The sequence below is a fragment of the Nycticebus coucang genome, chromosome 5 (genome assembly GCF_027406575.1).
Source record: "Nycticebus coucang isolate mNycCou1 chromosome 5, mNycCou1.pri, whole genome shotgun sequence".
NCBI classification, from domain to species: domain Eukaryota; kingdom Metazoa; phylum Chordata; class Mammalia; order Primates; family Lorisidae; genus Nycticebus; species Nycticebus coucang.
In genome coordinates, this window is record NC_069784.1 from 60,075,855 (window position 1) to 60,091,619 (window position 15,765).

Here is a 15,765-nt window from a genome sequence, read left to right on the forward strand (position 1 = left end):
TTGAAAATTTCTTGGAGTTGGCCAAGGCATTTTCACATCCATAAAGACTGCAAAACGTAGTGTATCACAGTTATTAACAACGAAATGATAGAGAGACACTTGCTCATCACTGAGCTCCACAAAAACACACTATGTATTCTTCCCGGATAATCACATAGTCCTTTAATTAAAGATATGAGTGTGACTACAAAGCAGAATTAATGACAAATTTATAAATATTCTATGATAGGAACGAGAGCTTTACAATCTGGCCTTCCTAGATCATAAAACACTCCCTTTACTCATGCATTACTTTGAATATTTCTGAAACATTTGAAAAATACTTTTCTGTGAATTATGAGACTGTAGGGAATGAGCACTTTTAGGTATCTACTATTATTTCTAGTAGAACTTGGCCTCTTTCTCCCATTAATGGAATGCCTCAACTGGATCTTAAAAGAAGGCTGCCAGTTTTCATCTTTTGAGCCTCTCTGTGGTTTTGAATGCTCTGTGTCACTTTGTCTTTTGAAGCTCCTATCTTTGGAATTCTTCCTCTGTCCATTTAGCAATTTGTCTGAAGGTAAGGGTGTAGACCGTAATGGATATTCATCAGGGGATCCTTTCTGCCGGTTTGGCCTCATTTGCTCTTTGTCTACTTCTTTTTGAAGCTGTAACGCTAATAACCTGTCCTGTTCTTCTTGTTTATGTCTTTCAAAAAGCAGATGCTCCCAATTTATCAGTTTTTGGGTGAAGTTTATTTCTGTTTCCTCTTGGTCAGAGGAACCTCTGGGGAACATTTTTCTTCTTTTTCCAGAAAAGCATGGATCCTTAGCTGCTTTGAACAAAGATTCCTCGTTTTTTCTTTTGGAAATATCCATACTGATCAGATGAGACTCTTCATTTTCTGTCTCGACTGTGTTGTTTCCAATTACCTGTGTCATACCTGCACATACAGCACACCCACTCTCTGTTTTGCCACAAGGCTTACCTGCAGCTTCTTTTGAGTAGAGAATTTTGGTTTGCGATTCCTCATGATTTAAAACACAAAACTCTTTATCATGATTGTTTGGTCTTGTTTCGACTTTTCCTTCAAGGGACCATTCTGAACTATAGGCACACAACCATGGCATAGGTGATTCCATTGAAGATTTTGCACTTTGTTCTTGATTTTCAAGGCCTATTTGTGGGGAAAGTGTTGGCGTATCTTCTTCAACTTCTGTGTCTTGCCATGTAGGACTTTTCTCACCACTACTGTCAATTTCTCCTGAATATCTCCAGCGTTTCTTTGTTTATTCTTACTTTTCTTTTCAGACTTGACTGTGACTGGATCAGATTTTCTGGAATTCAAGGGAGAAGCCAAGATACTTCCCTCATGGAAATTGTTAATATTAATGCTTATCTTCCAGCTCTTCATCCCTTTTCAGCTGTTCTTCCATCTCCCTTTGCCTTTTTTCCGACTGTCTTTTTTCCTCTTCTTCTTCCTCTGCCAATAATCTCTGTATATATTCTTCACTGGCTTTGTTTTCTTCTTCTTCACTGGCTCATCGCTCTGCCTCCATCTTGCTTACCTCCTCTTCATATTCTCTTCTTAATTCCCCAGGTTTACTTAACAGACGAACTGGCTGATAGTCATCAACGATTTCCTCCGATTCTTGCCCAGAAACTCTAAGCTTGCATTCCTTTGGGTAGTGTTTTTGAATTATCTTCCACAGTTCCATATTGATAAGAGAATCTTTTCAGGTATGGTACCGAGTCCACGAGGATACCCGGCGGCGACAAAAGGGACAAGATAAATTTGCTTTTTCGAGGGTCGATTGGAAACACGGATTACAGAGTGTGTGATTACTAGGCAGGGTTACAGGCTCGATCAGAATTTCCATACAGATTTGGCACTGGCAATCCGACAGGGAAGGGATGAAGTCGTTAGGCACGGCTATTTTAATATGCTAGTGAGCCTTATTTAACATAAATAGTTTTTTTAAAAAAGAATTTTCAGCCAACTACACAAAGCAAATTAAGAGTTTTGCGTTTAAATATTATGAGAACAGGAGCATCAAACACGTCATGAAACAACAAGCCGCCCGTAGGGTCATGCAAACAGTAATATCCTGGAAGGTGGTGTGTTTTGTCCATTTTTAGGACAAAGTCCGGCAAGAAAATAAATGAACGTTTTTATCCGGAGAGCTTGGCTGCGTTAACATCACGCAGGACAGACAGGAGCCCGGGCTCCAGGGCGCTGCAAGTGATAGCCGCCAAGCTCCCCTCCTCCCTCTTACCCCGGTGAAGATGCGCTCTTTAGTCCCGGGCCACAGCGCCCGGGACTCCACTCCCGCCCGGACACGGGCTCCGGCTGCAGCAGGACCTCCGTTTTACCGTTGCTGTAAGAGTGGCGCTGGAGCCCCTGTGTTCCGATTTTCCTGCACCCTGCGCTGTTTCCCGGGGCTCGGCACCTGGTCTCCGCAGCCTCTTCTGTCAGCCAAATAGTCCATTCCTGAGGGCGGGACCGCAGCAACTGCCACTTCTTCCTTCTTTACGAGAGAGAGAGAGAGAGAGAGAGAGAGAGAGAGAGAGAGAGAAAGAACCTCTCTAAAGGCCAGAGTCAAACCAGGGGCTTGGAAGGGGCGTGGCAGGATCACATCACATGAAGGGAGTCCAGCCTACACAGATGGAGAGGAAGGACAGGAGAGAGTCAGGGGTCCCCCGTCCACACTGCAGAGTCTAGAAATCTGTGCTGGGTGTCCTCACATGGCTCCAGGGTCATCCATTTATCATGTGCACTCTACAAGAGGACACCCGTGTCATTCAGGTGCCACTCAGAAGAAGGTCCCTGACCCTCTTGCATTGAGGGTCCTCCCTCCCCACCCCACCCACTGTGGAATTCCTGAAATACCACCTGCCCCCACTGAGAGGATCTGAGAAGCCTCAGCCACCATAAACCCAGTCAGCACAATTTAGGTCCCTTCTAGGAGCACCAGAGAGGGCAGGCGGGCTGGGGATGTATTGATGGAAAGGAAACTGTGGGTGTCCTGGGAGGATGAATGAGGACTGTCCCACACTGGAAGTCACAGTGTAGGTGACAGATGGAGGGCATGCGAGCTCACAGAGGCTTGTCTGAGCTGAGGTTGTGCTGTGCTGTACCTGGTTAGTCTCCCCACAGTTTATCTGAGCCTTCCTGGTGGCCTCATCCCCCAGGCATTTATCCCATCCCCTCCTGCAGGGTTTTGAGGGCTCCCTGGAGGGCAGAGCTCTGTGCAGACCCCATGGTGGCTTCCCTTCTGCCAAGAATGTTCCTCTCTCCCCCAGCCATCCTCTCGCTGCCTTTATTACCCACCAGGGGACCTCAAAGCTCTGAGCCCCTGTCCCTAAGGACCCTTCACCAGCTTCTCCCACCCTCACAGCCCTGTCATTCTCAGGCACGTGACACCTTCCCCTGGCATTTGAATGAGAAGCCCAAGTTCCCTGGTCAGTTTCCACAGGCACAGCCCTGCCTGAGACCACAGTCCTCATGTCCCTCTGAATGCATGTCCTCCTCCTTTCCGCCTTTTCCTCTCCTCTCATAGTAACCAAAGTGTCACACCATGTCCAACACAGAGGCAGAGGCTGGCTCACCTCTGTGGAGAAGACACAGGGACTGGACACCCTCCACACAGAGAAGGTGCCCCTGCCAAGGGAATCGATGTCGTATGCAATATCGCATGTCCTCCCAAGGACCTGCATTCTTTCCTCCCTGACACGGAGATGAGAGGTGGGGCAGACACACTCTGGAGGAGCTGACAGTCTCTGATGACCTTCCTTCCTGAGAATTCCCCCTGGAAGAACCTGTTTTCGCCCAATATAAACCGCAGCTTTAGTCCTTCTACTGATCATCTTCCCTTTGTTTTTTATGGCCACAGGTCATTTTAGACAGTGACCACTTTGGTGAGTATTTTTCCTGCAATGGAAAAGCATACTCCTTATGAATCCCTAACTCTCTTTGAAAGATAAATGTCTGATTCTTTCTATGAACATATAGATATGTAACTGAAAACATTTCAGCAAAGGAGCACAGGTTTGCATGAAATAAAATATAAATATCTGGGGATTCTCTGGGAAGGCAACTGCACAGATCAGGTGTAACATAAAGGAAACTTTAAAGAAATGGAGATGAGTGATCTTGGGTCCTCAGTCCAAGTTTTCCAAAAGTACAAAATACAGATAATGTTCGAAAAGTCTCATTTGGACATCCTTCATCTTGAGCATTATATCATGGTCACTGACAGAGAAATTAGGGTCAGATGAGAGGGAGGGTGAGGAAGGCAGTGTTCAGGATGGAGGAGAATGTGTAAAATCTTTGACTTTCTCAGAAGCCCGGAGCAGGATAAGGGACACCGTCTCCCAGAGAATATTACACAGCACAAACCACAACTGAAAGAGGATTCACCATCCTCATTATTAAATGAACAACTGATGTGAGTCACCCCTGGTTTGAGGGTGGGTTACTTTCCTAACTCACTATAATACTTTGTCTCTGTCACCATGCAAAGGGGAGAAGGTACTTAAATTCTTCTTTTTAGACAGTCTCAGTCACCCTACACAGCAACCTGAAACTCTTGGGCTCAAGTGATCCTCTTACCTGAGCCTCCAGAGTAGATGGGACTACAGGGTCCCACCACAGTGCCTGGCTAGTCTTTTATTTTTAGTAGAGATGGGGTCTCCCTCTTGTGCAGGCTGGTCTCAAACTCCTGAGCTCTGGCAATCCACCCTCCTCAGCCTCCCAGAGACCTAGGATTGCAGCTGTGAGCTACCACACCTGGCCCATAAATTCTTGAATACATACTCAACAGTTTTCTCAAACATAAAATGACTTTGTGATGTCTTTCCATCCCCCATAGGCAGTGGGAGTTCCCATGGTTCCATCTTCATCCACAAACTTGTGGTGCACACTCCAGCCCTGTGCCAGAACAGCCCACCGCTGGTGACAGCAGAACTTTGCCTTTATGTTGCCATCTGCTCAGTCTCTGGCACTGAGCTTTCCCAAATAGAAACGCAAACCCTTAGCACAGCTCCTCCAGAGGGCTTTGAATAATAACCCCTAGGGCACCAGCAGTGACACCCAACTTGTACACATACAAACGTTGCCAATTACATTGGCCCATCTTTCCCTTACTCAGAGACCTAATCAATCACTAGCTGTGCAAATTCTCTATTCAAATCGCTTTTGAATCTATGTGATTTACTAATTTTTCTTTTCACTCACAGCACTTATTGATGAAGAGCTCTGATTAAACTGTCCCCTGGGTCACACCTACACCACCCCACCCTGGCCCCTCAGATTTTTCTCCTCCACAGGGTCTCTGATGGTGAAGTCTGGTCCCTGATCCCACGGTCCTCTCTATAGCTGAGTGGCTAGGCAGTGCAGCACCCCGAGTCTCCCTCCTGGAGAGGGCAGAGCCCTCACCTCTCTCTCACTCAGCACAGGTCTCTGCTCCTATGATACTCAAACCTCCAGTGACACAAGGTGATTCAGAATGTCTTCCCCAGAGTTGTGGCCATTGGCCCATCTGGATACATTTGGATGTTTAAATGCGCAGTGAGCACGGGATGCTGAGCAGAAACACTGGGAAAGTGGCTGAAACTGTGGGGTGCAGGGTGGGTAGCGGGGAGCCCTGAGCACCAGCCCCTGCTCAGGGCTGCCGTGTCCACTGTGTCCACCAGACGGTGCTTCCAGGCTCGGGCTTCCAGGCTCCTGGGCTGTCTCACCTCCCCCACTAGCAGGTGTTCTGAGCTCTCTGAGGTTGCAGCGCTCTGGGGGGCGAGGTCTCTACTTTTCAGCCTGAGCCAGTATGGGGTGAAAGGCAGGGCTTGTGCCATTCCCAGACAGGTAGACTTTTGCATGGAGACCTCCCTCCCTGAGAATCAGGGAGACAAATAAGAATTGGTGGGCTCCATTCGTGGGTCATACAGCCACACAGTTATGATTTAATAATAATAATAAAAAAGAATTGGTAGGCTCAGTTATGGCCTCGGGATCAGGGTGCAGAGCCTGAGGCATACCCACCATGGCCTGGGCACTGTTCCTCCTTGTCCTGCTCACCCAGTGCACAGGTGGCTGCCTGCAGAGGACTCAGGAAGTGCTCCTAGGTGTCACCTGGGATGATGACCCCTCCCTCCTTCCTGGAACAGGGTCCTGTCTGTTCTCACTGATCTCTGTGTCCCTCCCTCTTTGTAGGGTCTTTGGCTGACTTTTTCCTGACTCAGTCCAGCTCTGTGTCAGGGTCTCCAGGACAGAAGGTCACCCTATCCTGCATTCACAGCAGCGGCAACATTTGAAGCTACTATGTGCAGTGGTACCAGCTGCACCCGGGAGGTGCCCCCAACCAGTGTGATCTATGAGGATAACCAAAGACCCTCTGGGGTTCCAGATGGGTTCTCAAGCTCCATTGAAAGCTCCTCCAAATCTGCCTCCCTGACCATCTCTGGGCTGCAGGCTGAGGATGAGGCCGACTACTACTGTCAGTCTTATGAGAGCAGTGACATTCACACAGTGCTCCAGACCAAGAGGGAAGTGAGACAAAAACTCCCCAGAGTGTCCTCACCCTGTATTGGCCTCAGCCTGTCCCTGTCTCCTGGTGCAGCTCTTTCCTGTCTCCCGGTTGAATGCATGAGTTGGACGTGTTTGCTCACAACTTCTATTTTCTTTTAAAAATACCAGTTTGTCCCTCTATACCTTGATGTCTGATCATCTAATGTCTTTAAAATCAACCCACAGGGTAGATGTACTTAATGTTTTGTGGTTGGGGCTGTGCTGTATGTTGTGACAGCTTTAGCATCATCTCTGGCCTCCAGAAGGTTCTGGACACACCTCCCCTCATTTATGAGAATGAAAGTGTGTCCAGACCCTGCACATAAATGTCCTCTGCCTGGAAGGCAAAGATGGTCCCGATTGACACAACTCAGTCACAGGGCATTTCCTCAGCCTTCAGAAAGACCTTGGTTTGAATCCTGTTTATGTCACTGCCCGACATGTCAGATTATTATTGTAGGATATGTTTCTTGTTCCCATCTGATAAGAAAAGTAGCAACACAGACCACTAATAATTCCTTTGAGGACTGAACAGTTTTCTAAGCAACGTGAGGTCAGAGACTGCATTTCCTGAAGCTACACAAGCCCCAGCCCAAATCTACAACACAAGCTGTAGCCCTGACCAGGAGTGCACAGTGTTGTAATATCACTGTGAAATGCGGGTGGGAATATTACAGATCCCTCACCGAGGAAGATAATATTACTCATCTGTGAAAAAGTGTGAAGTACAGGTACCTGCTGGGTGACAGTGGCCCTTGAAAAATGATGCTCATAGAAACAAATGAGGCAGATATCCCAACCATATATCACAGGACTGTGTTTACAGGAAATGCCATAATGGGTAACCATAGATGCAGACAGAGTGAGGATCATCCACAAAAATTCTGTTACAATTGAGAGATGCATGGATAACATTGGGAATGAGAAACAGGGAATTATTTCAAACATTCCATAAACAGAAGATGTAACCTTGGAAAAGGCCATGGTTTGCCAATTCCTTAGTTGTATGAAAAAATTTACTAAGTGAGATGAGGTCTGTGAAACTTATTCTTTGTTTTCTTTTGTAAAATAAAAATGAGAAAATCATGCTTGCTGTAGGCTCATAATATGGCTGTCCCAGTCTCTACTCATAGCCTCACCCTCTGCTCACCACGTGGCTCCCTCCATCTCCACTCACAGCCCCGCCGTCTGGTCACCACGTGGCTCCCATGGTCTCCACTCACGGCCCCGTTGTCTGCCTACCACATGGCTCCCCCAGTCTCATATTAAATTTGTTCAGTGTCACAGCACTATAAGAGGTGTTACCAGTAATCCATGTGCAGGGAAATTCTCCCCTTTGAATGACATTAAGACTTATCATATCACAAGTGAATTCAACTAATTAAAATTTATCAGTGCTCTAATTCTTCTCTGGTAATACACACAGGAGCTGTCTATTAGGCTGCTCACCCCATGGCTCCTGCATTCTCCACTAACTGCCCCGCTGTCTACTCACCATGTGGCTCCGGTGGTCTCCACTCACAGTCCAGCTGTCTGGTCACCATGTGGCTCACTCGGTCTCTACTCACACCTCCGCTGTCTGCCCACCACGTGACTCCCATGGTCTCCACACACAGCCCAGCTGTCTGGTCAATGAAGAGCCCAGCGCCAAATCCCCACCCTGCAAGACCCTGGGATGTTTTCCACCTGGTGCCTCCCCTCAAAGGGGCCACAGCCTGTCCCCCCTCTTGGAGGCCACCTGAGGATTAGCAGAATATGTACCACCCTGAGTAATGCCAAGCGGCTGCAGTTTAAAGAGGACCATTTTTTTTTTTCCTTTAGTTCTAAATGAGTAATTGACCTTGGGTCTTTTGCTGAATGCTAGCACCTTATCTCAAGACTATTTGTAACATAGCAACCTCAGGGGTTTTTGGCAGCCAGAAGGAATAGTTTTTAACAAACTCTGTAGTAACTCTTTAATTGCTGGAAAGAGGGTTTTAACTGCAAGTGGGTTATTTACACTACAATGTTAACTAACTCCCACCCAGAAAGAGATGTTAAGGGCAGTGGGAGACATAGGGGATATAAGAGAGAGAGAAGGTAAAAAGGCTAGTTAGCAGGGTGAGGCAGGGGAACAGAGTCTGTTTTTCACCAGGGGGCTGAGAAATTCTCAGCGGCCACCCCCTGGGTGAAAATTGGCTCTTGTGCCCCAGCCACAACCAGTGAGGGCCAGTTCTGGGTAGAGCCAGCCAATCCAACATACTCTCCTTTGTTCTCATAGCCTCTGGGCTGGGCCAGTTCCGGGTAGGGCCAGCCAATCCTGAACCTCCTAGGTTACCTCAGTTCCTGTGTCGACCAACCCCAACTCAGCCTCAGTTTATCTCGGGAAAGTTACCCCTGCATTTAAACCCAAAATGCATCACACCGAAGAATATAAAACCTACTTTCTTTTCCACCTCGTGATCGTCCTCTGTGCAAAGCACTGCCGGAGGCACGGCCCAAGCATATGCTTGAATAAAGTCACTCCTTTGTTTTTTGCATGTGTGTCTGGTGATCTCTTAGTGGCAGAATTTGGTCGTAACAGTCACCACGTGGCTCCTGCAGTCTCCACTCACTGCCCCGCTGGCCTGCCCACCACGTGGCTCCCGAGGTCTCCAGTCACAGCCCAGCTGTCTGGTCACCATGTGGCTCACTTGGTCTCCACTCACACCCCCGCTGTCTGCTCACCACGTGGCTCCCATGGTCTCCACTCACAGCCCAGCTGTCTGGTCACCACGTGGCTCCTGCAGTCTCCACTCACTGCCCCACTGTCTGCTCAGCACGTGGCTCCCGCGGTCTCCACTCACAGCCCTGCTGTCTGCCCACCACGTGGCTCCCGAAGTCTCCACTCACAGTCCCACTGTCTGCTCACCTAGTGGCTCCCACGGTTTCCATTCACAGCCCCGCTGTCTGTCCATCACATGGCTCTTGTGGTCTCCACTCACAGCCCCGTGTCTGCCCATCACATGGCTCCCACAGTCTCTACTGACAGCTGGCTGCCTGCTCACCACGTGGCTCGCACAGTCTCCAATCACAGCCCTGCTGACATCCCCAGCTCAGCTCTGAGCACCTGCACCTGGGGAGCTGAACAGCACAACTAAGGACACACCTGTGCAGTCCTCAGGGGATTCAGCAGGTCTGTGCCTTGGTGATTTCAGGTGATTTCATGGGGCCAACAGGGGCGCTGTGGAGTTATCACAGGGTCAAGGTGTCTGGCCCTGCCAGCTGGGAGACCTCAGGAGCTTGGCAGGGAGCTGAGCATCAGTGAGTCCCCTGAGCTGTGATGGCAAGTGGCTTTCAGGATCTCCTGGGACCCCTGGGCCATCAAGGGTCAGGCTGTCATACCCCATGGAGCCTGGTCCAGGAGAATCCTCATCGTCCTCTTCAAGGCAGTGGAGAGTGTTGTGTGACTGGAGATGCGAACGAACAGCAGCTTTGCCGTGGGTGTAAACTCACTCCTGTAATTCTTGAGTCAAGAAACAGACTATACACAGTGGGATGGCATATAGCAAAATTCTTTATTTCAAGTTTTAGTTTCATACTCTTCCAGTCACGTACACACCTAATCTATTATCTATTAGTTCCATCATCTTATCTTCTCTTTTACATATCTGTAATTTAACTTGAAAGGAAATACTTATCATATCAATGCAATCACTTGTGTAGTAAATCTCTTCCTCTAAACAGTGACTAGTTTTCCGAGCAGGTCACAAAGACGAAAGTAGCCATAGGGGAACAGAGTTAATAGAAGAATATCTTCAAGCATTCACTCAGTTTACTCAGTATGAAGTAATGACTGTGTCCTTCCCTCAGGGCAGAGTACCTATAGACCTCTGACAATATGTTGTTAACATATGTCAACCCTCTGGCCCATATCTCTGAGGAAGGGCGGCATGCCCTTGGATCTCAGGCTTCACGGGGTGTACTGCTTCAGACAAAAGGCCTAAGAAATTTTACAATTCCAAAAAAAGCCTAACTCTGTGAGTAACCCAGGGGGGTCCAGTTCTCTTTAAGCCTCTGGAAGAAAAGCAAGTCATTTTAAACTCACACTGAATTTACTTTGTGTGCTTGATGTGGGATAAGTTTATTTCTAAATATTATCCTACAGAGAGTGATCCTGGAGTTGGAGGAGTTGGAGGTGCTGGAGCTCAGGGTACAGGGGCATGTTTGAAGGTAGGAAATTCTCCCCAATGTAGGACTTGTAGACACTGAAGAATTAGGGGAACCCACAGCCCCTTCAGGAGTCTAGGGATTCAGATCCCATGACCACCTGCTCAGGACTGGGCCCTGTCCTCTTTGCCCTCCCCACTCTCTGCACAGGTCAGGGCCATGTGGCCTTGGTGGGAGACACCATGGGGGGACCTGAACCACCTATGCTGCCTCCCCTATCACTAGGCACACTGTCCTCTCTGTCTCCCCACCCTCCAGTGTCTGTGGCCCAGGCAGGGATGGCTCAGCCACCATCAGTGAGCAAGTCCCCAGGACAGACAGTCACAATCACCCGCACTGGAAACAGCAAGAGGTTGTCAACCAGGGTGCAGCTTGGCACCAGCAGCCCCTGGGCCGTAAAAACTACAGACCCTCAGGGACACCTGACCCTGAGAGATTTCAAAGAGACTCCTTGGCTCAAGATCAGGCAGTGTGGCCTCTCTGACCATCTCTGGGCTGCAGTCCAGGGACAAAGATACCGATCATCACTATTCAGCAGAGGACAGCAGCCTGATGACTGCACTGTGTGGGGTCCCATAGGGAAATGAGGTGTGAGCCTGTGAGCTTTCTCCAGCTCCTTCCCTGCCCAGAGGAGAGGCCTGATGGACCCGTGAGAAGCTGTGGTTTGGGTTCCCGGTGAGCACTATGGGGTGTAGGCAGGGCTCTTAACTAAGGTCTTCTTTAAATTTGGGACTACTAACAAAACTCAATGAATGCAATTAAGAATCTTTAGAATTATGTCTAAAATGGAAAAAAAATTATATGCAGCACAATTCCAAACCTTTCCCGGATCCGTTTGATGACAGATATTTCAAATATTTATAATAATAAAGATTAAGAACAGAGAGCAGTCCGCATATGTACTTAATGTTTGAACTGTTTCCATAAAGAGCTAATGAAATAACATCTGGACTCGCTCAGGGACTGTGCACATACCTGACTTCTTCCTAACTGTCTGTCACATCTGTGTGGTGATCTATGATGAGGACTGAGCACCATGGCCATATGGACTGGCCCCTTCCTGTCACCCCACACGGGAACAGTGATGTCCCAACACAGCTTCTTCCTTTAGCCTTCAGGACACCAGTCCCCTCACCTGTGACTCTGCAGCCCGTCTCCTCCTGTCCTCCCAGTCCACATACTCGGTTTTCGGGGGGAGAAGTAAAGGTCACCATGTGGGGACGTGCTGACATAACTCCCCAGGGAGTGTTTGTGCTTGGGGAGGACTTGGGGTATAGAAGATTCACCCTGAGGGGTGATAGCTAATAAATTATATGTAGAGTTCGTGGAAGTGAATGAGGAGTAGGGATGAGGAAATAATGCTACAGGGGCTGGTGACAGCATTTGCCAAAGATAGAAGAGAGTACAATTCAGTTGTTCATTCCAGTAATCAAGAGAACCTGCGTTGGGCCGATGTGTAGACAGAATGGGGGGGAGGGCCTGAAGATGAGCCTGGATGAGATAAAAGAATGATGGGGACAGATCATTAAGGTGGCTCATCCTAAGAAGTGTGCACTTGACTTTTATAAGGGACTCTCCCATGTGGAGAATGTATTGAAGCGTGAGCTGAAGCAATCCCTGAGCTAGAACAATAGTTGGGTGACAGAAGCATCACTTCACGGGGAAATAACGGGCACAATGTAATGTGGGCAGAAGAGAGAAGAAATACAGGAACTGGGCCTTTCCAAATAATAGTTCTTGGCTGGTCTGTCACTGATCTTTATAGGTCTGTGGAGCTGAACCACAGGCATGTCGCTCACTCAGAACAGATTCACAGTAGAAGAAATGGCCACAGTTTAACTGCCAATGAGGCCCCATCACTGAAGTTAGGGCTTAGCCGAGGTAAACAGCTGTCCTGTGGAGGAGGCACGGGCAGTGAACGGGTCCCCTGAGGAGGGCAGCAGACAAGGGGTGGGAAGCCCAGTGCTCTCTCCAGGGTCCCCTGCTGAACATCCCAAACCTGAGCGAATCCATCACGGGTGCAGCAGGGGGCGCTGTGGGGCTGCCTGGCTGGAAACCGGCTACTTGCGCCCTGCCGGGGCCTGGTTCTCACTGTCCCCTGGGACAGAATGGCTTAATCTCAGCCCCAGAGAGGCTCAGGCCAGGCCCTGCCAGTCTCATGAAAAGAAGCCTCCGTTCCCAGGGGATGGGAGGCCATTTGAAGGGAGGGGACTGATTTGCATGGAAGGCCCCTCAGTTCCCACAGTGGGGAAGTAGGTACAAGAGACAGGGGTAGCTCTGAGTCAGCTGTGGCTACCCAGGAATCAGAGCTGGCAGGAATCTCCACCATGGCCTGTGCCCCTCTCCTGCTCACCCTCCTCACTCTCTGCTCAGGTGACAGGCCCTGGGAAGCAGAAGTGCTTAGTGGGGAACACCTGGTTGATTTCTCCTTTTTACTTTAAGAGCATGGGGTGTGCAATGATCCCAGACTCACCTCTGTGTCTCTACCTCTTCTGTTTCAGGATCCTGGGCATAGTCCAGACTGACACAGGAAGCCTTGGTGTCAAAGTCTGTGGGACAGACGGTCACCCTGTCCTGCACTGGAAATAGCAACAATGTTGGGAGGTATAATGTGGGCTGGTACCAGCAGATTTCTCATGGTGCCCCAAAACTGTGATGTTCGGCACTTCTTGACCCGTGGGGATCCCTGATCTCTGGCTCCAAGTCTGGGAACAAGGCCTCCCTGACCATCTCAGATGTTTGGGCTGAGGGCGAGGCTGATTATCACTGTTCAACATGGGACAGCAGCCTGAATGCTGACACAGTGTTCCAGACTCATGGGGAACTGAAACAAAAACTTGCCCCTGCTCCGCCGTGATCACCCTCACGACTGCCTCTGACAAACCCCAGCCAAGAGCCTGACTGTGACCAGCCCTAGAGTGTCCACACCTGGGGGTCTGACCCTCAGATTGCAGACCTGTTTATGGGGTAGTGAACTTCCAATGTCAGGGACTTTCCGTCTTTCATACTGTTTTGTAAAACTTCTTTATTAATGTCATTTGCATATTGTAAATTTTACCCTTTTGAAGTATACACTTCATTTATTGTTAGGATTTACAGAGTTGTACAGCCATCATCATAATCTAAATTTAAAATATTTTCATCACCCCACAATGGAACAATTATTAGTCAAATAGCTAGTATTATTATAATGTTAGGTTGTAAATCCAATGTTTGATTTCTACATAATTTAGGAGATTAATGTATTAAAATGTTTATTGCTCTACTTGTTTAGACATGCAATATACAAAAAGGTAATTTAGCGCTATAAGTACTTCATTCATTTCTATTGCCAAATAATACTCCACAGTATGGATCTCCTACAGGTTGTTTACCACTCAACAGTTGTTGGGCATTTGGGTTGCCTTCTGATTTTATGAGGGGTGCTGCTGTCACACTGGTACACCACCTTCACATTTCCCTGTGGACAGAGAAATTCATTCACTTGGGTGATTGGTGGGAGTCGAATTTCAGGGTAACAGAGTTAACTCTTTTTCAGGAGATGTCAGCTTGCTCTCCAAAGGGGCTTCTCCAGTTTACATTTCCATCAATAGCATATGAGAGTTCCATTGTCTCCACATTCCCATCAACACTTGTTATAATCTGTCATTTTGTTTATAACCACCCAGATGGGACTGAAATGGACCCTAATTCTGCATTTGATTGCATTTCTATAATGGCTGATGGTGTTGGGAATCTTTTCATATGCCATCTTGATTCTAATCACATATGAGCAGTTGAAGGTCTGAAGCTCTTCATGAGTCACTGACTTCAAAACACGTTAAACTGAGATATTGTTGAAATCACACAGCCTGCTCACCTCCATGAAGCAGGACACTATTGCTCAAGCACAGACCTCCTCTTAGAGACACCAGAATGAGCAGAAGGAGGCCCATCCACCCAGGCCAGGCTCAGGGGACACAGCATCTTGTAGACTCTGCCTGTGCCAGTCACCGCAGCCCCAGGGCTACACTGGGCTCCAGACATGTCACTCACTCAGTCACCACAGACAACACTTTGCAGGTCCAGCAGGTGTCTCCTGAAGCCTCTGAGGAGGATGTTCCATTGGGACCAGGCAGGGATCATGTCTTGACCCTGCTACCTTCTCTCCGGGCACACGTGGTGCCATCATTATGCACCACTCAGCTCACATAGCATCTAGGTAAGTTCCTGACAAAAGAAGCAAAACAATGTTCCATAAGAAACAAAAATCCCATTAAATGTGGTAAAATGAGACTTTAGTAAATGTAGAGGTGGACTACACTGATGGACAGGATACAAACGTGTATTTAATGTGTCAATATAACAAATGAATTTTAACACCCATCAGAATTGTGGAAATCTTAACTATATTTCCTTTATAATAATATGGAAAAATTTAAATCCAGGGAATGACCACAAATATTTTGCAAACAAACAATGATTGAAACCTCTATAATTGCAATCAGTGTAACCTGGCTTATTGTACCCTCAATGAATCCCCAACAATAAAAAAAAAAAAAAGAAAAAAAGAAGAAGAAAAGAAACCTCTATTCAGAGTTAACTACTAATTCTAAGTGGTCCTGATGCCTTGATAACATGATCAGGCCTCAAGATGGGGGAGATACCAGGTCAAGAGTCCCTTATTCATGAGGGAGAAGGAACATCTACAGGGGAGGTGCATCCACTTATTGCAATTGTGTTTGGATATCAGTCATGTGTCAGAGCTGCTAAAAAATTTCAATAAAGCATTTTAAGCCTACCAGTGGTTCCAAAGGCACCAGTGATCTTCCAGGTTGACAATAAGGGCAAGTTAAAAGCCAGAGTCAGAATAAGGGCAGAGAAGCATTGCATTCTCTTGACTAAGACAGACGTTGAATGCCATGGCCTGCACCATGAAGATTAGAGAAACACACAGGGGACGTTCACAGCAACAGTGTGCCCAAGGAGAGTCATTACCAGGTGAATAATTAATTAGAAATAGGAGGGAATTTCTTCAATTTCCTAGCTAAAGACTA

At 47.8% G+C, this 15,765-nt stretch overlaps 2 pseudogenes; one reads left to right on the plus strand and one right to left on the minus strand.

Moving 5' to 3' along the window:
• Positions 1–288: 288 nt before the first annotated feature.
• LOC128586819 (E3 ubiquitin-protein ligase RNF168-like) lies at positions 289–1,874 on the minus strand (annotated as a pseudogene).
• Positions 1,875–6,017: 4,143 nt separating this feature from the next.
• LOC128585505 (immunoglobulin lambda variable 6-57-like) lies at positions 6,018–9,660 on the plus strand (annotated as a pseudogene).
• Positions 9,661–15,765: the final 6,105 nt, after the last annotated feature.